General features: G+C 46.1%; 1 pseudogene; it reads left to right on the top strand.

The window, feature by feature from the left end:
• LOC137346431 (thyroid peroxidase-like) overlaps positions 1-10,371 on the top strand; it is a 31,973-nt pseudogene extending 21,602 nt beyond the window's left edge.
• The last annotated feature ends 13,340 nt before the right edge of the window (positions 10,372-23,711 follow it).

Below are 23,711 nucleotides of genomic sequence, written 5' to 3'. Positions count from 1 at the left end.
CCCCGGAAATGCAGAAGGTGTTAGTTTAGGCAGGCATCAAGATTGGCGCAGGCTTGGAGGGCCGAATGGCCTGTTCCTGTGCTGTACTGTTCTTTGTTCTCACCAATGAGCAGGGCCTGTTGGCTGTCTATGAGGAATTCTCTGACAATGGACAAAAATATTTACCATTTAGCACCATTTCAAGCAATGTGGAAGAATGGAGGAAGGCTGTTTCACTGGTCAAAATTCAACTCCATGTTTTATAGCTGGTGAGAACTGGCTGGATCAAGAAATGCTGTCACATGCCACCTTCATAAGGGGCATTCCTTTCATATGTGCAGTTATGCCCTTGCAATTGTTTAACACACATTGCCAGAATTTAGATTGAAATGTATTGGTACATATTGGCCTGGAAATTGGTTGATAGGCTGAAAATAGGAGCCACAGCTTCCAACATGGTGGCTGTGTGCATTTTCTGAGCTGGAAATGTGCCGGTCGCCATATTGGTAAAGGCAGAAAAAGAAGCGTGCCAATTTCTAGTTAATTGTTCCCAAAATTCCTCAGTGGGACCACCTGTCTCTCATTAAAACTCAGTTTTCAGCTGTTTCTGCTGTTCCTCAGGAACCCCTATGGAATTTCAGAGCCATTGTGTAGAACTGCACTGTGATTTCTTCTAGGGATCATGGGAAGAGTTAGTGGTGACTAATCAGACTTTATGGAAAAAAAAACTGATCCTCAGATCATCTCTATAAAGAAATTTCTTATTGGTGCGATCACAAAAATGACATTTTGCTAAAGCAATTTCTTTTGGCATTCCATTTCATTGATTGATTCTGTACTATCCTAAAACAACATTGCAAAGACATTAAAAATAAATTTCCAATTTAGCCATGCATTTGAACATGCAGCCTAAACCACAGCTCCTGGAATCTGACTACTCATGACTCAAACTTTGACTGACCACCCCTCTGCCCCCACCCCCTCCATCCAACTGAGGTGCCATAATGGAAGCAGGATGCAGCACTCCACTGTAAACCAAAAAAATACAGAACTGTCGCTATTGTAGAACACTACAGGGTGGAGATTAGTTTGTCACAGAGCAGAAAGGCCCAAGCCTGATCTATATTGGCCCTCAGGCCTCATTTTAATAAGGTCAGCCACAGCTCAATGGAGAAATGAGGATGACTATCTGTGACACCAGCAGTGGTCCTCAGTTAGGTCTTGGTGGGGGAGGTGATCGGGAGTGGATTCACGCAGGGTCAGCAGTGGATTGCTATGGAGGCTGGAAACATTCCGATTCCTTTGGGCTCCTCATTAAGGCAAGTTTTAAAAAAGTTTGAAGTAAAAAGTGTGCCCATTCTTCAGCGGTTTCCAATGGACCCTGTCGGGACCACTGGTTAGATTAGCTCCAGCTTGCACGGGGAAAGCTCTGACTAGCTGTTCACCACTTGGGAAAGGGATCCTAAAACAGACATTCGAACCCTTCTTTATATATTTAAAGGGCCTAAAGCCTGTTTTCGGCTGATGGCAGAAGAACCTCTACACCTCCCAAACCAATATAGCGCGAACATGTTTTTGACGCGTTTTAAACACGTGTGGTTAACCTTTGAAAATGAAGTTCTGAGCCCCCTTCCTATACCCAGAAAATAGGGACAAAAAGATCCAAATTGTCACCTACAATTCCAAGAGGCACCTATACAGTAGAATCCCCAGTGTATGATCCTTTTTTTCAGGACTCAATAATGATAAGTATTATGGAGAAATGAAAGCCAAAGTACTCTTTGAAGGAGAATAAAAAGTGATTTTTTTTTTACACCATTGAAGGGGAAATCAGAAGGATGGAGACCCCCTTGGGAAGTTTGAGGGCAGTTTGGATGGATCATCATGAGAGGGGCAAAGAAAAGAGGGAACACCTTATGTTGTTGCAGAAAGAGAGAGAAACACAGAGACCAAATGTGGCAGAGGCGGCGTGAAAGAAAAGGCAGGAAAATCCTGTCAGTTGAGGTGAAAAATGGAAAGAGGACAATAGGCTCTGAGCAGGAGGAAAGAAGGGGAAGAGAGGATTTCTAACTTGCCTAGGAGGAGCAGCCATGCTTGGTGTTGGGCTTCAGTACAGCACATTCTAAAAGAACAGGAACTTTGACTCACCATAAACAATGCTAATGATGATCCACTGTTTTTTTGTTGATTGGGTAGCACTATCGCATTGTTTAGATGGGATCCATAATCCTCCCTGAGCATTATCCTCATGCTCCATGAAACCATTGAACCTCCTGATCATACTGCACCCTGTAATCCATGTTCAGGTGCCTTTTCTATTGGGTATTTCTCTATGTGTTTGTCCTCCTTCACTAACAGTACGGAGGTAATACTTACCGATACCGATCATGTTCACCACAGGTGATGTACGTGTGAATGAACAGCTGGGGATGTTAACATTCCATACAGTATTTCTACAGGAACACAATCGCTTAGCGAGAGAGCTGAAGAGAATGAACCCTCACTGGAGTGGAGATACAACCTACCTAGAAGCGAAAAAAATCCTGGGAGCTTTTCAACAGGTAGAGAGGAAATGTCACTGGTAAAGTAATGATTATGTGACTTACTGACTAACTTTAGAATCCCATCAAAGAAAGTTGTAAAACTGAATTTAATAAATCTGGTTATTTGTGACTAATACCAGATTTTGTTTTTAAAATAAAACCAACCTTTGGAAAGTGGCCCTGTCACCCTTACCAGATCTGGCCTAAGTGTGACGCCAATCCCACACTATACAATTGACTGTTAATGTCCTCAGGGAAACTATGACAATAAGGCAATAAATATTGCCTTATCACTGGTACCCACATCCTCAGAACAAATAAAACCATTATAAGGACAAGTTTTACTCAGGGACTGAGGCTGTTTTCACTGAGGATTGTGCTTGCCATTTTTTGGATCAAACCCTATTACTTTTTCAGTCTCTATGTTATTCTATAAGGTGCTGGTCTGATTCCTTTTTTAAATTCATTCATGGAATGTAGGTGCTGCTCAGAAGGCCAGCATTTATTCATTTCTAATTGCCCTTAACTGCGTAGCTTGCAAAACCATTTCAGAGGGCCTGGATTCATATATAGTCCAGACAAGTTAAGGCTGGCAGATTTCCTTCTCTAAAGGCCAATAGTGAACCTGATGGGTTTTTATTGACAATCCGGTAGTTACATGATCACCATTACTGATACCATGCATTTACTCCAGATTTATTTATTAACTTAATTTAAATTCCCCAAAGCTGTAGTTTGAACTCATGTCTCCAGATCATTAGTCCAGGCCTCTGGATTAATAGTCCAGTAACGTAGCTACTATGCTACTGTTCCAAATTGAGGATGATGGAAATTAAATTTGTTTTCTTTGGGAAAAGAAGACAGTTCCAGGTGATCTTGATGAAAATTATGAAGGGATTTGACAAAACTGAACCAAGCAAGTTGCTTAATATCTTGAAAGGTTCAGATCCTAGGAGATACAAGTTAAAAATAAAAAAGTTAAGACTAAGAAGGGATGCCATGTTCACACAAAAATTAATGGAGTTGAGGACTAAGATACCAGGGAAGGAATTAGAAGTGGACAGTGCAGTGCCTGTGTTCTAGGATCAGACAGTGGGGTGCCCTTATTCAGGGGTCAGACAATGGGGTGCCCCTGTTCTGGGGTCAGACAGTGGGGTGCCCCTGTTCTGGGGTCAGACAGTGGGGTGCCCCTGTTCTGGGGTCAGACAGTGGGGTGCCCCTATTCTGGGGTCAGACAGTGGGGTGCCCCTGTTGTGGGGGCAGGCAATGGGGTGCCCCTGTTCTGGGATCAGACAGTGGGGTGCCCCTGTTCTGGGGTCAGACAATGGGGTGCCCCTGTTCTGGGGGCGGACAGTGGGGTGCTATGGTGCTGGAGTCGGATGACCTTTTATATTCAGGAGATTCCTTCTTGCTGTGGCAAATGTTTGGCCAACATGAGGCCCACTCACTGGAGCAGGAATAGAGAGAACATACTAATTTTAGCTTCTGTACCAGATTATTACTTTCTGAACTCCCATTACTAGCCCAGGTTCCAGGTTGAAAGGACAATTTTCTGTCACATACCCAAACCCCAGCAGTGGCAGAGATCTTGAATCCCAGTCTCTGTGTCAGACCTGTATCCAATGCACAGAGGTGAACAGATCTCTTTCTAACACAATACCTCCTGATCCCTTTTTAGTTTCTAGTTTTTAGACCAAACTACACTGAATGTTCCCCTGGTAATCGGGAAGGAGGCAACGGCAAAATTTCTCCCAGCTTACGAAGACTACGATAAATTTGTGGATCCCAGTATTGCCAATGTTTTCTCAACAGCAGCTTTCCGTTTCGGACATCTCACCATTCAGCCAACTCTGTTTCGTCTTGATGAAAACTACCAGGAACACCCTGAATTCAAAAGCCTTGACCTGCACCAGACTTTCTTCACTCCCTGGAGACTGATCAGGGAAGGTCAGTAACACGCTTTAATATTACTGCAGTATACTCAGCATGAGACATTTATGAGAATAGAGTTGGACTTCATTAAGCAGTGATTGCAGTAACCAGATTCTTGCTGTGAGTGAATAAGGTGTATTATATGGAGCTAAATATTCAAGTGCCTATTTCTCTTGGAGATCTCTATCTCAGCAGTTGGCAGCAGCAGCACACCCAGTGTACACTGCTTCTGTCCAAGTCTTTGGGGACATGGCAGGGGGCTGGGGGGAAGGGGCAGGAAGTGAGAACAGTTTAGGATAAAGATTAAATTTCTCCCTTTTTTGAGGCAGGCAGCAAGCATATTTGTGCAGCCTCCTCATTCAAATGATTTTTACGTTGAACCTAGCGCAAGCCGGACTGCTGACTGGTTGAATGCTCAACAGGGGCCTAGCAGCATGCATGGCTAGCACGTGTTCCAGCTATCTGCAGTCCTTAAAGGCATTCTGCCTCTCTTAAAGGCGAGTTGCACTGTTTGTAAGGAAGCTTTTACTGACTGCCTGTAGTGGTTGTAAGGAGAAGGGCAGCAAATGCAGGAACAGGCAAGACAGAGGGCTCCCAGGTTCTCTGATGCATTGCTGGAGGCCTTGGTCCTGGAGGTCAACAGGAGGAGAGATCCTACATTTCTGCAAGGGGCCAGGAGGCTGTCAAATAACAGGGAAGCAGGTGTCCAGGGAGGTCAATTCCTGGAACCCAGCCATGAGGACCTGGCAGCAACACTGCAGGAAGTTTAATGACCTCGTACAGATGGTTAAGGTCCGTGAATGCATCTTCAAAGGATATCTCATACGCACTACACTAATCTCTCATACTGCTTAATGCACTACACCCCCATCAGCATTCCCGTGCAGTCAGGATTCAGGCCTAACATTTAGATGCTCCACCTCACCCAAACATGTCTTCCAATGATGCCAAGCCTTACACCCAGTCTCCCCCACAAGATGTCAGAAGCATTCCAGCAGCCTTGCTTCAGCCACTGGGGTAGCACTGTGTGGGAGTGGTAAGGAACATGCATGAAAGGCACTAAGGGGATGCACAAGGGTGAATAGTTCAGTTTTATATGTATTATTGGATGGGTTGTTGGACAAAGCTGTTATGGAAGGATATTTTTTGGTGTCCTTTACTGCAGGATTTGGCCAAGAGGACACTGTAATGGTCAGCCACAGATGGATGGAAGGTGAAGAATTGTGGAGGATTGGTGGTGAAGGGAGGACATCCTAAGGGAACTAGAGTCTCAGTACTCATTCAAAGACAGCCTGTCCAGAGTGAAGGGGTCCCAGATGCCTCCGCCCTTTCTCTTCCTCCTCCTCTGCCATGGTGGCCTCTTTATGCCTGGTGGCAAGGGCTGTACCCTCATAATGGCAAGGTTGTCGAGAATGCAGCAGACCATCACAAACTTGGAAACACATTCCAGCAAGCATTGTAGGACTTTTGTTTGTGGACACTGCTAGTCTGCTCCATGGCATTCCTGGTGGTAGCACGGTTGCCCTTGTAGGCCCGTTGTCCTCACATGGTTGGGTGGTGGAGAGGAGTCATCAGCCAAGTGTACAAGAAGTAAGCCTCATCTCCAAGCCGATAGCCTCTGTTCTTCATGATGGCCCGAAGACATCAGGAATGGCAGACTGCCTCAGATGAGGGCGTTGTGGCTGTTACAAGGATAGCGGGCATGCAAAAATATGATGGTTTGTGCATGGTCGTTTACCAACTGTACCTTAATGGAGTGGGATCTTTAGTGGTTCCAGTACGTTTCCCCATTTACATATGGACCTGCATGGCCACATCTATGCAGTCAATGGTTCCTTGCACCATTGGAAATCAAGCTACTCTGGAAAAGCCACATGCCTGCTCCTCCTGCTTCTCTCTGGTTGAAGAGAATACGACGTGATGTCTTCTCTCCTGGCATACAGGGCCTTCATCGTGCTCAGATGCAGCGATGGATGGAGAACTGTGACATACTCCTGCCTGGAAGGATCCAGTTGCGTTGATGTTTTAAGCGACAGTGAGATTAATGACCACTGGCAGTGCCAACCTTGCCCTGCTGTGAGACTGTAGATCCAGTTGCAGGAGGTGGCACAGTTCAGTAACCACCTCATTGGTGAATCGCAGGCATCCCAGGCCTTGCTCCTGGCTGAAGGGCAAGTAGGAGAAATGCTCCCTGAAGACCCTTGGCGGGTAGGACCTTCGATGGAAAGCCCTCCTCCTCCTCCCTCTACACAGAGCTTCCCCTCTCTAAAGCCATAGCTCCAGTTGTCATTATGCAGAACCAGAGATACTGCAACTAGAGTCCCCCCATAACGATAGCAACCTTTCTGTGGATAGCTCACAAAACTCCTCTGCCCTCTCTATCAGGATGCAGCAACACTCCCTTCCAAATCTAGCAAATCACCAGAACTCCTCCAAAAACACACCACAGTATTTCCACAAGTTTTGTAAGAGCAACAGTAAGTCAAAAGCACATCACCTACAAGTTGGATGGCTGGGCCATTCAACTGTGGGCAGTTCCTCACGCAGCTGATTGCAATTTCAGGTGTGAGTGAGTAGGAGATGGTGTTAACTGGACTAGTATCCAAGCTTACAGAACGTGCGTCAAATGAGAGGCTGTCCACTGCAAAAAGCTTCTGGTGCACATGAGTCATACCCAGGCTAGTGCCCTTCCCAGCAAGGGGCATGGAGTGGGTCATGCTGGAAATTTGCTGGAAGTGTTGTCCGCACCATTTTGAGGGCTTCGAGCTACCAAAGCACCTGCTGCAGGGGTGCTACAGAGCTGTATTTTGTAGCCCTATTTTCTGTCCACGACCATCAACAGAGGCACCCCAGTTCAGGTCGGCTGCAGAAATGACTCAAGCAGGTAAAAGGGGAAGGAATGTGTCCTACAGGTTCAGGCTCAGCCTGGGACCTTCTAACTGCTGCCCTCCCATAAGGTACTAGTGTCACAAGATCATTGTAGGGAGGGAAAGGGGAACCGAAAGCAGGAAAAACCTTTACTTTAAGTTTCTTTAGACTGTCCCCACACCCCTGCACATCTTCGCATCTGCATAGGTGCCAGGGCTCCCCCCTCCCCCACTCCAACACTTCCATGTTTCAGATGCCCTTCCAATTAGGCAGCCAAAGAGCTGATAATAAATAAAGTGAAGTGGGAGGGCAGGAACATCCCCTCGCAGGTCGTTTATATGAGCTCACACAGGAGCAGCTCTACCTCCCACCTCAGTGTCAGGGAGGCCCTGGGAATAAGGGAGGCAAACATTAGGAACATCAAACACTTGGTGCACTAGAGTTCCACAAAATTAAGATCATAAAAACTTAAAATCACAATCCAGCCTGACTGGGGAAATATATTCACTGATCCTGCATCACTGCTGGGGTAATATCCTAGAATTTCTAACACACCATTGTGGGAACACCATCTCTGCAGCAGGTCAAGAAAGCCCACCAGATCCAACATTTCAAGGCAACTAGATATGGGCAATAAATACTGCTTTATCACAATCTCCCACATCTCAGAAATTAATTTAATAAAACACCTTTCCCCTGCACCAGACATATGATGTTAGAGAACTTCGTTTAGTAGTCATAAGTTGGAGGCACTCTGGTTGTCAGCTCTAAAAATGGGAGAAAATGCTGTTAGGAAATGTTTCCAAATGATATGTGGGCCTCGATTTTTCTTCAAAATAAAAATACCCATTTTCAGGTGGCTTATCAAGTAAAATGGGCTGAAGAGATTTTTTTCACCCAAACTCTGCCCTGAGAAATAGCAGACACAGATTCCCTCCCATGACCCTGTTGTGACCCTAATCTGGCAATCTGGTGCCCATTAAGCATACCCCACGTGTCCTTCTGGGAATTCCATTGTTCTTGTGCTTTCCGAAAAATGTTGATGTGGATAGGAGGGAGGAAAACATGCAGGTCAGGAGATTGTGGCACAGTGAATACAGGCAAAACCTGACCTGCAAGTATGTGGCCACAGGGTCTACAGACATCAGAGGATCTAACTGAAAGGCTGTTTTACCCCCGACACTGGCACAGAGCTAATGCCAACTGTTAGAACCTGACACAGCTTCTTTCCACCAGTGGCTCTGCCCTGTCTGTAAACAGCACTTGACTTTTGTACATCCAGATGGTTCCAGGCATCCACTAGTGACATTAATAACATTAGTCAGTCAGCAGTTAATTGTTGTGTTAGACATTTCTCGAATGCCCTGTTCAGGCACAACTCTGAGTTCATTCAGTTCCATAGAGACCCAGCAAAGCAGAGAGAGAGCTGTCAACATCTTCCAAGTGGCTGCTTTCCTACAAATGCAGGATGCCGTTGAGACCACCCACGTGGCTGTAAAGGCTCTGTCTGAAAGCTCCCAGCAGCTCCATCAACATGAAGGGATTTCATTCCCCCAGTGTCCATTTAGAGAATGATAGCAGACACCTAATTATGCACATCAATGCATGCGACCTGGGAATAGAAATGATGCATTTATTCTCAGGCTGTACTGCTCGGGTACAGATGTGACCAGGGGAGGAGGTTGATAGAAGACCAGAGGTATCACTTTAGCTTTGGCTGATGACATTGTTCCAAATCCACAGTCAGGTGCTGGTGAGATCATGTAAACCCACAGGTTTCTAGTCTGTCAGTTTACCAACAAAGTCAGTTAAATAGAAGACATACAGTTAACACAAAGCAAATTACTGCACCTTTTGCTTTGAACATCAGCCCGTGGGATATCAGCACTTCAGGCCACTTTTCTGCAGTTATTCACATATGAGGATTTTAACCCAAATCCTAGTTTCTGGAAGTTCAGGTGTTTTTCATCTGCTCTGTGTTGTATCTGGTTTCCTCCACTGCTGCTTTTAACATGTCATCTAAATTTTTGACAAGTGTCAAGACAAGATTTTCACGGAGCACAACAAATTCCTGTTGCTATTGGGTTGGGTTGGTTTCTGTGCCTGAGGTTGAGGTTGATCTGCTTTGATTGTTTGTATAGTAATAGCCATTGGGCATCATCCAACCATCCATCAATGACTCACTGCCCCATGACGCAGACAAGGGAAGGACTCAGTTTTAGATTTAATTGTGCAGAAGCCTCATATCTTAATGCTACTCAACTGCAAGTTATAGTTTGTTATTTATGTTCAGCACAGTCAGAACTGAGAAGGTTATTCTGAGTGAAATCCCAGCACTTTCCCTTCAGATTCACCTCAGGTGTTGATACAGGACATTATCTGATAACAGAGTTACAGTTTAAAATGGTAAAGTAATGAGTCATGGTCTATCCTCTGACTCCTCGCTGTCAAGAGAAAGGGTTGTTCAGCATTGCTGTTCAGCCTTATATTAATGTTTGTTCAGGAACCAATCCATTAGGGAACTTAGCACATCTTGGGTAGCTTGTTTCAATGGTGTTTTTGTTGGGTAATAATCATTGTGAGAGACATTTCTGTATTGCTCAGTTGGAGATCTTTAACTATCGGTGTCTCTACCACCAGTTTGGATACTAAGGGAATTAAGGAATATGGAGAAAGTACAGGAAGCTGGAATTGACGTAGAATATCAGCTATGATTATATTAAATGGCGGAGCAGGCTCAAAGGGCCAAATGGGCTGCTCCTGCTCCTGTTTCTTATGCTTTTATGTTCAACTGCACATTAAAAGGTGGGATGAAAAACTAGGAACTGGATTAAGGAATCCTGTTTTACTATGTGTGCGTGCATGTGCGTTAGGTGGAGTCAATTCCCTCCTGCGAGGATTGTTGGGCAGACCAGCCAAACTGCAGAGACAGGACAAGATCATGCCAGACAAATTGCAGGAGAAGCTATTTAAATTGACCGCTCATTTAGCCCTGGACCTGGGTTCTCTGAATATGTAGCGTTCCCGGGATCACGAAATCCCAGCTTAGAGGAAAGCAAATACTGTGCAGAGTGTAACTCAGAAAAACATATTGTTAAATTATCAGTTAATCCAACAATTTAATTTTTTGGACTCATAATCAAGAAGCCAGCAGCAAAATGTTGGGTTCACTCACAGAGAACAGCTGGTTAACCCAGAGCTGGTTGGAAATGATGTGGAAAGGCTGATGTGTATCTTGGTGCCCAGTGTAGTGTAGCAGAGGACAGGCAGTGTCTGAGGAGCTGGAAAATGCATCATGGAATCATCTTTCAAACAAAAGGAGGTGGTAGTGGAGGGTTGTTTTTCAGATTGGAGGCCAGTGACCAGTGGTGTGCTGCAGGGATCGGTGCTGGGCCCTCTGTTGTTTGTCATATGTATTAATTACTTGGATGTGAATGTAAGGGGCATGATTAGTAAGTTTGCAAATGACACCAAAATTGGTGGTATAGTGGAAACTGAAGAAGGTTGTCTAAGGTTACAACAGGATACAGATCAACTGGGAAAGTGGGCAAGGGAGTGGCAAATGGAATTTAACGCAGACAAGTGTGAAGTGATGCATTTTGGGAAGTTAAACCAGGGTAGGACATATACAGTGAATGGCACGGCTCTGGGGAGTGTTCTTGAGCAGAGAGACCTTGGCGTGCAAGTACATAGCTCCCTGAATGTGGCAACACAAGTAGACAGGGTGGTGAAGAAGGCGTATGGCATGCTTGCCTTCATCGGCCGAGGCATTGTGTACAAGAGTTGGGACGTCATGTTACAGTTGTACAGAGCGTTGGTTGGGCTGCATTTGGAGTGCTGTGTGCAGTTCTGGTTGCCACACTACAGGAAAGATGTGATTAAGCTGGAGAGGGTGTAGAAAAGATTCACAAGGATGTTGCCTGGTTTGGAGGGCTTGAGTTATAAGGAGAGATTGGATAGGCTGGGTCTGTTTTCCCTGGGGCGGAGGAGGCTGAGAGTAGAAATGGGATCAGAATCATATTTCTGGGTCTTTCACCTGTTGTCTTAGGTCACATGGCTGATACATCACATTGGTTCCATCTGAATCACCAGGGACCATTTAACAGGTGTTTAGCAGGGCGTCTTTACCAGAGAGAACTTAACAGTAACTCTTCTTCTTCTTTGGCCTCCTTATCTCGAGAGACAATGGATAAGCGCCTGGAGGTGGTCAATGGTTTGTGAAGCAGCACCTGGAGTGGCTATAAAGGCCAATTCTTGAGTGACAGGCTCTTCCACAGGTGCTGCAGAGAAATTTGTTTGTCGGGGCTGTTACACAGTTGGCTCTCCCCTTGCGCCTCTGTCTTTTTTCCTGCCAACTACTAAGTCTCTTCGACTCACCACACTTTAGCCCCGTCTTTATGGCTGCCCACCAGCTCTGGCAAACGCTGGCAACTGACTCCCACGACTTGTGATCAATGTCACAGGATTTCATGTCGCGTTTGCAGACGTCTTTAAAGCGGAGACATGGACGGCCGGTGGGTCTGATACCAGTGGCGAGCTCGTTGTACAATGTGTCCTTGGGGATCCTGCCATCTTCCATGCGGCTCACATGGCCAAGCCATCTCAAGCGCCGCTGACTCAGTAGTGTGTATAAGCTGGGGATGTTGGCCGCCTCGAAGACTTCTGTGTTGGAGATACGGTCCTGCCACCTGATGCCAAGTATTCTCCGGAGGCAGCGAAGATGGAATGAATTGAGACGTCCCTCTTGGGCTGACATATGTTGTCCAGGCCTCGCTGCCATAGAGCAAGGTACTGAGGACACAGGCCTGATACACTCGGACTTTTGTGTTCCGTGTCAGTGCGCCATTTTCCCACACTCTGTTGGCCAGTCTGGACATAGCAGTGGAAGCCTTTCCCATGCGCTTGTTGATTTCTGCATCCAGGGACAGGTTACTGGTGATAGTTGAGCCTAGATAGGTGAACTCTTGAACCACTTCCAGAGCGTGGTCGCCGATATTGATGGATGGAGCATTTCTGACGGCCTGTCCCATGATGTTCGTTTTCTTGAGGCTGATGGTTAGGCCAAATTCGTTGCAGGCAGCCGCAAACCTGTCGATGAGACTCTGCAGACACTCTTCAGCATGAGATGTTAAAGCAGCGTCGTCAGCAAAGCGGAGTTCCCTGATGAGGACTTTCCGTACTTTGGTCTTCGCTCTTAGACGGGCAAGGTTGAACAACCTGCCCCCTGATCTTGTGTGGAGGAAAATTCCTTCTTCTGAAGACTTGAACGCATGTCAGAGCAGCAGGGAGAAGAAAATCCCAAAAAGTGTGGGTGCGAGAACACAGCCCTGTTTCACGCCACTCAGGATAGGAAAGGGGTCTGATGAGGCGCCGCTATGCTGAATTGTGCCTTTCATATTGTCATGGAATGAGGTGATGATACTTAGTAGCTTTGGTGGGCATCCAATCTTTTCTAGTAGTCTGAAGAGACCACGTCTGCTGACGAGGTCAAAGGCTTTGGTGAGATCAATGAAAGCAACATAGAGGGGCATCTGTTGTTCGCAGCATTTCTCCTGTATCTGATGAAGGGAGAACAGCGTGTCAATGGTGGACCTCTCTGCACGAAAGCCACACTGTGCCTCAGGGTAGACGCGCTCGGCCAGCTTCTGGAGCCTGTTTAAAGCAACTTGAGCAAAGACTTTCCCCACTATGCTGAGCAGGGAGATTCCACGGTAGTTGTTGCAGTCACCGGGGTCACCTTTGTTTTTATAGAGGGTGATGATATTGGCAACGCGCTTGTCCTGAGGTACTGCTCCTTCGTCCCAGCACAGGCAAAGCAGTTCATGTAGTGCTGAGAGTATAGCAGGCTTGGCACTCTTGATTATTTCAGGGGTAATGCTGTCCTTCCCAGGGGCTTTTCCGCTGGCTAGAGAATCAATGGCATCACTGAGTTCCGATTTTGTTGGCTGTACGTCCAGCTTATCCATGACTGGTAGAGGCTGGGCTGCGTTGAGGGCAGTCTCAGTGACAACATTCTCCCTGGAGTACAGTTCTAGGTAGTGCTCAACCCAGCGGTCGATTTGCTTGCGTTGGTCAGTGATTATGTCCCCTGATTTAGATTTGAGGCTGGCGCTCTTCTTGATGGTTGGCCCAAAAGCTCTTTTCATGCCATCATACATACCTCTGATGTTTCCGGTGTCTGAGGCCAGCTGAATATGACTGCATAGGTGTTGCCAGTAGTCATTTGCGCAGCGCCTGGCTGTTCTTTGTGCAGTGCTTCTGGCTGCTTTCAGTGCTACAGATGTTAACTCGCTGGGGGCTTTCTTGTAGTTCAACAGTGCAATGCGCTTAGCGGCTATGACAGGTTCCAGCTCTTCAATATGAGATTGAAACCAGTCTGCATTCCTCTTCACACGTTTGCCGTAGGTGGTCAAAGCTGACTCATAGATGGTGTCTCTGATGTGGGCCCACTTGGTCTCAGCATCCCCTGAGGGAATGTTTTGAAGGACTTTTACAAGTAAATTTAGAATTTTTTGTAACAGCTGTGGATGAGAAATTCTGCTCGTGTTGATGCACAGGTGGCCCTTCTGCTTGGAGTGATGCAACTTCTTTGGTCTGAGTCTAACCTTGCTGCACACCAGGAGTGGTCGGTGTTGCAGTCCGCACTGTGGAAGCTGCGGGTGATTTGAACACTGTTTAAGGACTTGTGACGATGAGGTCCAGCTGGTGCCAACAACGTGATCTTGGGTGCCTCCATGAAACCTGGTGACAGGGTTTAGTGTGAAAGAACGAGTTAGTGATGCAGAGGTTATGATAGGTACACAACTCAAGCAGTCTCTGTCCATTCCCATTCATCCTTCCAACGCCATAGCGCCCAAGATTTTTTTTTAAAAACTTTACAGCGCAGTACAGGCCCTTCGGCCCTCGATGTTGCGCCGACCTGTGAAACCATCTGACCTGCACTATTCCATTTTCATCCATATGTCTATCCAATGACCACTTAAATGCCCTTAAAGTTGGCGAGTCTACTACTGCTGCAGGCAGGGGGTTCCACGCCCCTACTACTCTCTGAGTAAAGAAACTACCTCTGACATCTGTCCTATATCTATCACCCCTCAACTTAAAGCTATGTCCCCTCGTATTTGCCATCACCATCCAAGGAAAAAGACTCTCACTATCCACCCTATCTAACCCTCTGATTATCTTATATGTCTCTATTAAGTAACCTCTCCTCCTCCTTCTCTCCAACGAAAACAACCTCAAGTCCCTCAGCCTTTCCTCGTAAGACCTTCCCTCCATACCAGGCAACATCCTAGTAATTCTCCTCTGCACCCTTTCCAAAGCTTCCACATCCTTCCTATAATGCGGTGACCAGAACTGCACGCAATACTCCAGGTGCGGTCTCACCAGAGTTTTGTACAGCTGCAGCATGACCTCGTGGCTCCGAAACTCGATCCCCCTACTAATAAAAGCTAACACACCATATGCCTTCTTAACAGCCCTAATAACCTGGGTAGCAACCTTCAGGGATTTATGTACCTGGACACCAAGATCTCTCTGTTCATCTACACTACCAAGAATCTTCCCATGAGCCCAGTACTCTGCATTCCTGTTACACCTTCCAAAGTGAATCACCTCGCACTTTTCCGCATTAAACTCCATTTGCCATCTCTCAGCCCATCTCTGCAGCCTATCTATATCCCTCTGTACCCTACAACATCCTTCGGCACTATCCACAACTCCACCGACCTTAGTGTCATCCACAAATTTACTAACCCACCCTTCTACACCCTCTTCCAGGTCATTTATAAAAATGACAAACAGCAGTGGCCCCAAAACAGATCCTTGCAGTACACCACTAGTAACTAAACTCCAGGATGAACATTTGCCATCAACCACCACCCTCTGTCTTCTTTCAGCTAGCCAATTTCTGATCCAAAGCTCTAAATCACCTTCAACCCCATACTTCTGTATTTTCTGCAATAGCCTACCGTGGGGAACCTTATCAAACGCCTTACTGAAATCCATATACACCACATCCACTGCTTTACCCTCATCCACCTGTTTGGTCACCTTCTCGAAAAACTCAATAAGGTTTGTGAGGCACGACCTACCCGTCACAAAACCGTGCTGACTATCGCTAATGAACTTATTCTTTTCAAGATGATTATAAATCCTGTCTCTTATAACCTTTTCCAACATTTTACCCACAACCGAAGTAAGGCTCACAGGTCTATAATTACCAGGGCTGCCTCTACTCCCCTTCTTGAACAAGGGGACAACATTTGCTATCCTCCAGTCTTCCGGCACTATTCCTGTCGACAATGACGACATAAAGATCAAGGACAAAGGCTCTGCAATCTCCTCCCTAGCTTCCCAGAGAATCCTAGGATAAATCCCATCTGGCCCAGGGGACTTATCTATTTTCACACTTTCCAAAATTGATAACACCTCCTCCTTGTGAACCTCAATCCCATCTAGCCTAGTAGCCTGAATGTCAGTATTCTCCTCGACAACATTTTCTTTCTCTACTGTAAATACTGACGCAAAATATTCATTTAACGCTTCCCCTATCTCCTCTGATTCCACACACAACTTCCCACTACTATCCTTGATTGGCCCTAATCTAACTCTCGTCATTCTTTTATTCCTGATATACCTATAGAAAGCCTTAGGGTTTTCCCTGATCCTATCCGCCAATGACTTCTCGTGTCCTCTCCTTGCTCTTCTTAGCTCTCCCTTTAGATCCTTCCTGGCTAGCTTGTAGCTCTCAAGCGCCCTAACTGAGCCTTCACGTCTCATCCTAACATAAGCCTTCTTCTTCCTCTTGACAAGCGCTTCAACTTCTTTAGTAAACCACGGCTCCCTCGCTCGACAACTTCCTCCCTGCCTGACAGGTACATACTTATCAAGGACACGCAGTAGCTGCTCCTTGAATAAGCTCCACATTTCGATTGTTCCCATCCCCTGCAGTTTCCTTCCCCATCCTACACATCCTAAATCTTGCCTAATCGCATCATAATTTCCTTTCCCCCAGCTATAATTTTTGCCCTGCGGTATATACCTGTCCCTGCCCATCACTAAGGTAAACCTAACCGAATTGTGATCACTATCACCAAAGTGCTCACCTACATCTAAATCTAACACCTGGCCGGGTTCATTCCCCAGTACCAAATCCAATGTGGCATCGCCCCTGGTTGGCCTGTCTACATACTGTGTCAGAAAACCCTCCTGCACACACTGGACAAAAACTGACCCATCTAAAGTACTCGAACTATAGTATTTCCAGTCGATATTTGGAAAGTTAAAGTCCCCCATAACAACTACCCTGTTACTCTCGCCCCTGTCGAGAATCATCTTCGCTATCCTTTCCTCTACATCTCTGGAACTATTCGGAGGTCTATAAAAGACTCCCAACAGGGTGACCTCACCTCTCCTGTTTCTCAGCTCGGCCCATACTACCTCAGTAGACGAGTCCTCAAACGTCCTTTCTGTCGCTGTAATACTCTCCTTGATTAACAATGCCACACGCCCCCCCTCTTTTACCATCTTCTCTGTTCTTACTGAAACATCTAAATCCCGGAACCTGCAACATCCATTCCTGCCCCTGCTCTACCCATGTCTCCGAAATGGCCACTACATCGAGATCCCAGGTACCAACCCATGCTGCAAGCTCACCACCTTATTCTGGATGCTCCTGGCGTTGAAGTAGACACACTTTAAACCAGGTTCTTGCTTGCCAGTGCCCTCTTGCGTCCTTGTAACCTTATCCCTGCCCTCACTACTCTCAACATCCTGTACACTGGCACTACAATTTAGGTTCCCATTCCCCTGCTGAATTAGTTTAAACCCCCCCGAAGAGCACTAGCAAATCTCCCCCCCAGGATATTGGTACCCCTCTGGTTCAGGTGAAGACCATCCTGTTTGTAGAGGTCCCACCTACCCCAGAAAGAGACCCAATTATCCAGGAAATCAAAACCCTCCCTCCTGCACCATCCCTGCAGGCACGTGTTCAACTCCTCTCTCTCCCTATTCCTCACTTCGCTATCACGTGGCACGGGCAACAACCCAGAGATAAGATGGAGGGCCATGAGTCATGGTCGGCCCCTACCATGGCATTAAAGTCCCCCAGCAGGAACAGGTGTTCAGTGTTGGGGATGCGACTAATGATATTAAGGAGTTCCTCGTAGAACTGGTCTTTAACTTCATGTGGAGAGCAGAGTGTTGGAGCATAGATGCTGAGTCTGTGTACTGGACCAGAGGTGGTGAGCAGTCGGATGGACAGTGTGAATTCCGAGCCATTTGAGGGAGGCTCTATCATGCTGAGCAAGGAGTTTCTGATGGCGAAGCCCACTCCATGCTGTCTTGGTTCTTCAGGATCCCTGCCCTGCCAGAAGAAGGTGTAGTCTTGCTCTGTTAGAGATCCACTCGCAGGGAGGCGTGTCTCCTGAAGTGCTGCAATGTCTACATTGAGTCTACTGAGCTCGTTGTTAATGATGGCGGTCTTCCAAGAATCGTTGATTTGTGTCAGGTCTTCCGACAGGCCAGGACACATAGTTCTGACGTTCCAGATGCAAAGCGAAGGGCTGCTACCTTCTTTCCTTTTTTCTTGTTGTTTGGTGCGGTGTTGCAGTCCACCTTTCGGGCAATGACCCTGAGTTCCAAGCACCCATTGAAGCAGGTAGACTGTGGCGGGACAGAACCTTATTGACCGGGGGCTGCCCGGTTTGAGGCGGGCGGTTGCTGTCCAGTGAGGTGCGATGACCTCTCCCACCGACAAAGGCAACCCGTGGCGCCCAATCTCTCCGCCAATTGAGCTGGACTTATAACCCGTAACTGCTGCCTTCCGTGTTGTTTCAGTCGCTGTGAGGCGACTATGGAGTGACCTCTCCATGCGCATGCCTGGGCAAATGTATGGAGGTTGAGAGTTGCCCAAACATCAAAACCCCCCTCTCGGCCTTTCTGGTGGGGTCCAAAGGAGTGCAGAGCACGACGTTTGGCACCGGTATGGCTGCAGGAACTGCCGGAAACATGCCAAAGGTGACACATGACCGCCTACGGGGTTCTGCTCCGGATTTTCTGTTAGGGTTTACTCCCTTAGCCTTGGTCTCTCCCGAGATACCCACAAGGCAGTGGGGTTGTTCGGGCCCTGCACAGGGGTAGGAGGATGACGGTCATTCATATAGTCATTCATATAGATTGTTAATACCTGAGGCCCCAGCAATGAACCTTCTGGCACACTACTAGTTACAGCCTGCAAACCTGAAAATGCTCCATTTATCCCTACTCGGATTCCTGTCCATTAATCAATCCTCTGTCCATGCTAATATATTACCCTCAATTCCATGAGCCCTTGTCTTGCATATTAATCTTTTGTGTGGCACCTTATCGAGTGCCTTTTGGAAATCCAAGTCTACTACATCTACTGGTTCCCCTTTATCTATCCTACCAGTTACTTTCTCAAAAAAATCTAATAAGTTTGTCAAACACAATTTCCCTTTTGAAATACCATGTTGACTCTGATTTTCTAAGTGCTTTATTAAGTTTTCTTTAATAATAGATTCCAGCATTTTCCTGAAGACTGATGTCAGGGTAACTGGCCTGTCGTTTCTTGTTTTCCCTCTTCCTCCTTTCTTGAATAATGGTGCTACATGTGCGAACCTCTTGTGCACTGGGACCATTCTAAAATCTAGGCAATTTTGGAAAATCAGAACCAGTGCATTCTCTATCTCTATAGCTACCTCTTTTAGAACCTTAGGATCAGGTCCTGGCATATCCACCAAGAAATCAGATAGGGCATTCAAAAGAAACTTGTTTCCCCAGTGAGTGGCGAAAATGTGGAAATCGCCAATGCAAGGAGTGATTGAGGCGAATAGTATAGATGCAGCAGTTCTGTCTCTTACTAACTCTGGCTGAATCTTACTGTTCTTCCCAAGAACATCACAATGGCAACGAAGATGGTGAAAAATAGGAAACATTGATTTCAGGTATGAAACTTTTAGGAGGTGTTTGTCTACTTTCTGCAGACAGCATTTTAAGTTGGAGACTTAGGAAACACACTGAGGCTGTGTTAGACGTACATAGACACTCCAGCTCGGGTACACACACAATGACCTCATCCAATCAAAGAAAATCTCAGATCATTACAGAGAAGTATTTCTTTGAAAGGAACGCAATTCCAGATCCTTGATCACTGCATTGCTGATCAATATGGCGATGTCTATGCCCAATCTACCACCTTTTGATCTGCACTCAGAGCCATCATCAGTAATCCCATGTTGGCAAAAGTGGCTGTGACATTTCGATGGTGCAATGGCAGGTTTCGTAATCACAGATGACAAAAGAAGAAAGGCCTTATTTCTCCCCTATGGAGGTGAAGAATTGGAAGAAATCTTTCAGACACTTAACGCCAGAGCAAAATGACTACGACTTACAAAAATGCACGAAGAAACTATTCCACGCCCAAGAAAAACACAATATACGAAACAATTGTCTTCTGACGTACCAAACAAGAAGCAAATGAGACAATTAACCAATATCGTACGCGATTGAGGCAACTAAGTGTGACTTCGGTGATGTTGAACATGTGGAACGAAAGATCAAAACACAAATAATCAAAGGTTGTCTCTCTCGTGAACTATACAGAAAAGCACTCAAGAGAGACAGAAAGCTGTCAGAGCTGTAGGAATTAGTAAGATGAATATCCCTTTCAGAGTTCAGAACTACTGAAGGTGAGGCTGCTAGCAGTAACTACCACACTCCAATTCGACTGTACATCACTCAAGTGTCAGGAAACAAAGAACAAAGAACAGTACAGCACAGGAACAGGCCATTCAGCCCTCTAAGCCTGCAGCGATCTTGATGCCTGCCTAAACTAAAACCTTCTGCACTTCCGGGGCCCATATCCCTCTATTCCCTTCCTATTCATGTATTTGTCAAGATGTCTCTTAAATGTCGCTATCGTATCTGCTTCCACCACCTCCCCTGGCAGCAAGTTCCAGGCACTCACCACCCTCTGTGTAAAAAACTTGCCTCGCACATCCCCTCTAAACTTTGCCCCTCGCACCTTAAACCTATGTCCCCTAGTAACTGACTCTTCCACCCTGTGAAAAAGCTTCTGACTATCCACTCTGTCCATGCCGCTCATAACTTTGTAAACCTATCATGTCGCCCCTCCACCTCCGTCGTTCCAGTGAAAACAATCCGAGTTTTTCCAACCTCTCCTCATAGATAATGCCCTCCAGACCAGGCAACATCCTGGTAAACCTCCTCTGTACCCTCTCCAAAGCCTCCACGTCCTTCTGGTAGTGTGGTGACCAGAATTGCACGCAATATTCCAAGTGTGGTCTAACTAAGGTTCTGTACAGCAGCAACATGACTTGCCAATTTTTATACTCTATGCCCCGACCGATGAAGGCAAGCATGCCATATGCCTTCTTGACTACCTTATCCACCTGCGTTGCCACTTTCGGTGACCTGTGGACCTATACGCCCAGATCTCTCTGCCTGTCAATACTCCTAAGGGTTCTGCCATTAACTGTATACCTCCCACCTGCATTAGACCTTCCAAAATGCATTACCTCACATTTGTCCGGATTAAACTCCATCTGCCATTTCTCCGCCCAAGTCTCCAACCGATCTATATCCTGCTGTATCCTCTGACAATCCTCATCATTATCCGCAACTCCACCAACTAATCAGACCTGCTACATTTTCTTCCAAATCATTTATATATACTACAAACAGCAAAGGACCCAGCACTGATCCCTGCGGAACACCACTAGTCACATTCCTCCATTCAGAAAAACACCCATCCACTGATACCCTCTGTCTTCTATGACCGAGCCAGTTCTGTATCCATCTTGCCAACTCACCTCTGATCCCGTGTGACTTCACCTTTTGCACCAGTCTGCCATGCGGGACCTTGTCAAAGGCTTTACTAAAGTCCATATAGATAACATCCACTGCCCTTCCTTCATCAATCATCTTCGTCACTTCCTCAAAAATCTCAATCAAATTAGTAAGACACGACCTCCCCTTCACAAAACCACGCTGTCTCTCGCTAATAAGTTTGTTCGTTTCCAAATGGGAGTAAATCCTGTCCCGAATAATCCTCTCTAATAGTTTCCCTACCACTGACGTAAGGCTCACCGGCCTATAATTTCCTGGATTATCCTTGCCACCCTTCTTAAACAAAGGAACAACATTGGCTCTTCTCCAGTCCTCTGGGACCTCACCTGTAGCCAATGAGGATGCAAAGATTTCTGTCAAGGCCCCAGCAATTTCTTCCCTTGCCTCCCTCAGTATTCTAGGGTAGATCCCATCAGGCCCTGGGGACTTATCTACCTTAATGCTTTGCAAGACACCCAACACCTCCTCCTTTTTGATAATGATATGACTGAGACTGTCTGCACTCCCTTCCCTCGGCTCATCATCCACCAAGTCCTTCTCTTTTGTGAATACTGATGCAAAGTACTCATTTAGCACCTTGCCCATTTCCTCTGGCTCCACACATAGATTCCCATCTCTGTCCTTGAGTGGGCCAATCCTTTCCCTGGTTCCCCTCTTGCTCTTTATATACGTATAAAAAGCCTTGGGATTTTCCTTAATCGTTTGCCAATGACTTTTCATGACCCCTTTTAGCCCTCCTAACTCCTTGCTTAAATTCCTTCCTACTGTCTTTATATTCCTCAAGTGCTTCGTCTGTTCCTAGCCTTCCAGCCCTTACAAATGCTTCCTTTTTCTTTTTGACTATACTCACAATATCCCGCGTTATCCAAGTTTCCCGAAACTTGCCAAACTTGTCTTTCTTCCTCACAGGAACATGCTGGTCCTGGATTCTAATCAGCTGACGTTTGAAAGACTCCCACATGTCAGATGTTGATTTACCCTCATACAGCTGCCCCCAATCTAAATTCTTCAGTTCCTGCCTAATATTGTTATAATTAGCCTTCCCCCAATTTAGCACCTTCACCCGAGGACTACTCTTATCCTTATCCACAAGTATCTTAAAACGTATGGAATTATGGTCACTGCTCCCGAAATGCTCCCCCACTGAAACTTCGACCACGTGGCCGGGCTCATTCCCCAACACCAGGTCCAGAATGGCCCCATCCCTAGTTGGACTATCTACATACTGTTTCAAGAAGCCCTCCTGGATGCTTCTCACAAATTCTGCCCCATCCAAGCCCCTAGCACTAAGTGAGTCCCAGTCAATACAGGGGAAGTTAAAATCACCCACCACTACAACCCTGTTACCTTTACATCTTTCCAAAATCTGTCTACATATCTGCTGCTGCACCTGCAAAGCAACAATAGCCATCTCACAAACAGAGTTGCAACCTATGCAAAGAACGTTTCCACTGTGACAGTGCTTACCCACATTGGACAGGGTGTCCTGCCACTGGTAAACCATGCAAAACATGTGGAAAACCCAACCACTTTGCTCGTGTTTGTTGCTCATCAGCAAAATCAACTACTGTGACCAATACCACAGCAGGGTGCCATGTCTGCATACTACAGCAGAAAGGTGAGAGATTGTAGCCAATGTAGAGGCGGATGACCCTGAATATACTTTTGTGCTTTCTCTTGCACACAGCAACCAGCCACATGTAACAATACTATTGGCAGAGGTCGTAGATGCTCTCATAGATATAGGAGCATCTGTCAATGTCATGGGAGACAGAACGTTCACCAAGCTTTCAGCTTGTTTGGAATCCTCCTAATGGTGAGAAGTGACAATGGACCCCAATTCAACAGCAATGAATTCAGTAAATTTGCCAAATACCTATGTTTCACTCATCATAAAATCACACCCTGTTGGCCAAGAGCTCATAGAGAAGTCGAGAGATTTATGTATACTGTTATGACTGAGGCAGGAGGATTGCACTGTTAATTCAGTCCCACTTCTTCATGGGTCACAGCATATCAATAAATTTTCCTACCTACCAAAAACAACAGCCAATTACATACTCTTTTTGTCCCCCAGAATAAAACACACCAACAGGTTTCTTTGATCAACAACAAAATTAACAATTTATTATAAAAACAAGTCTTAACCAATAGCGAGATAACTCTATATAGGAAAAGCTCCCTCAGGCACACACACAGACATTAAAAAAAACAGTTAACCACGGAAAAAGAATTTTGGTTTACAGCCGTTTCATAGGAATAGAAGGAATAATAAAATAACTTAGTTTGTCACGCTCTGGTAGGAAGTTCTTCAGTTTTGTGAGGTGTCCTAGAATCGAATAGTCAGATGCCACTCGAAGTCATTCCATGCGATGTTGATGAACAGTCTGTGATGGGTTGGCATTCAAGGCAATTCAACTGCAGCAGGCTTCACATAGGTCTTTCATCAGGTGTGCAGCAACAGGTCTTCTTAGGTCTTAAAGCAGCAGTGTGGCAGTA

Source organism: Heterodontus francisci, chromosome 30, assembly GCF_036365525.1.
Source record: "Heterodontus francisci isolate sHetFra1 chromosome 30, sHetFra1.hap1, whole genome shotgun sequence".
In the NCBI taxonomy this organism is placed as follows: Eukaryota; Metazoa; Chordata; class Chondrichthyes; order Heterodontiformes; family Heterodontidae; genus Heterodontus; species Heterodontus francisci.
This window is presented reverse-complemented; position numbering and strand designations above follow the sequence as displayed.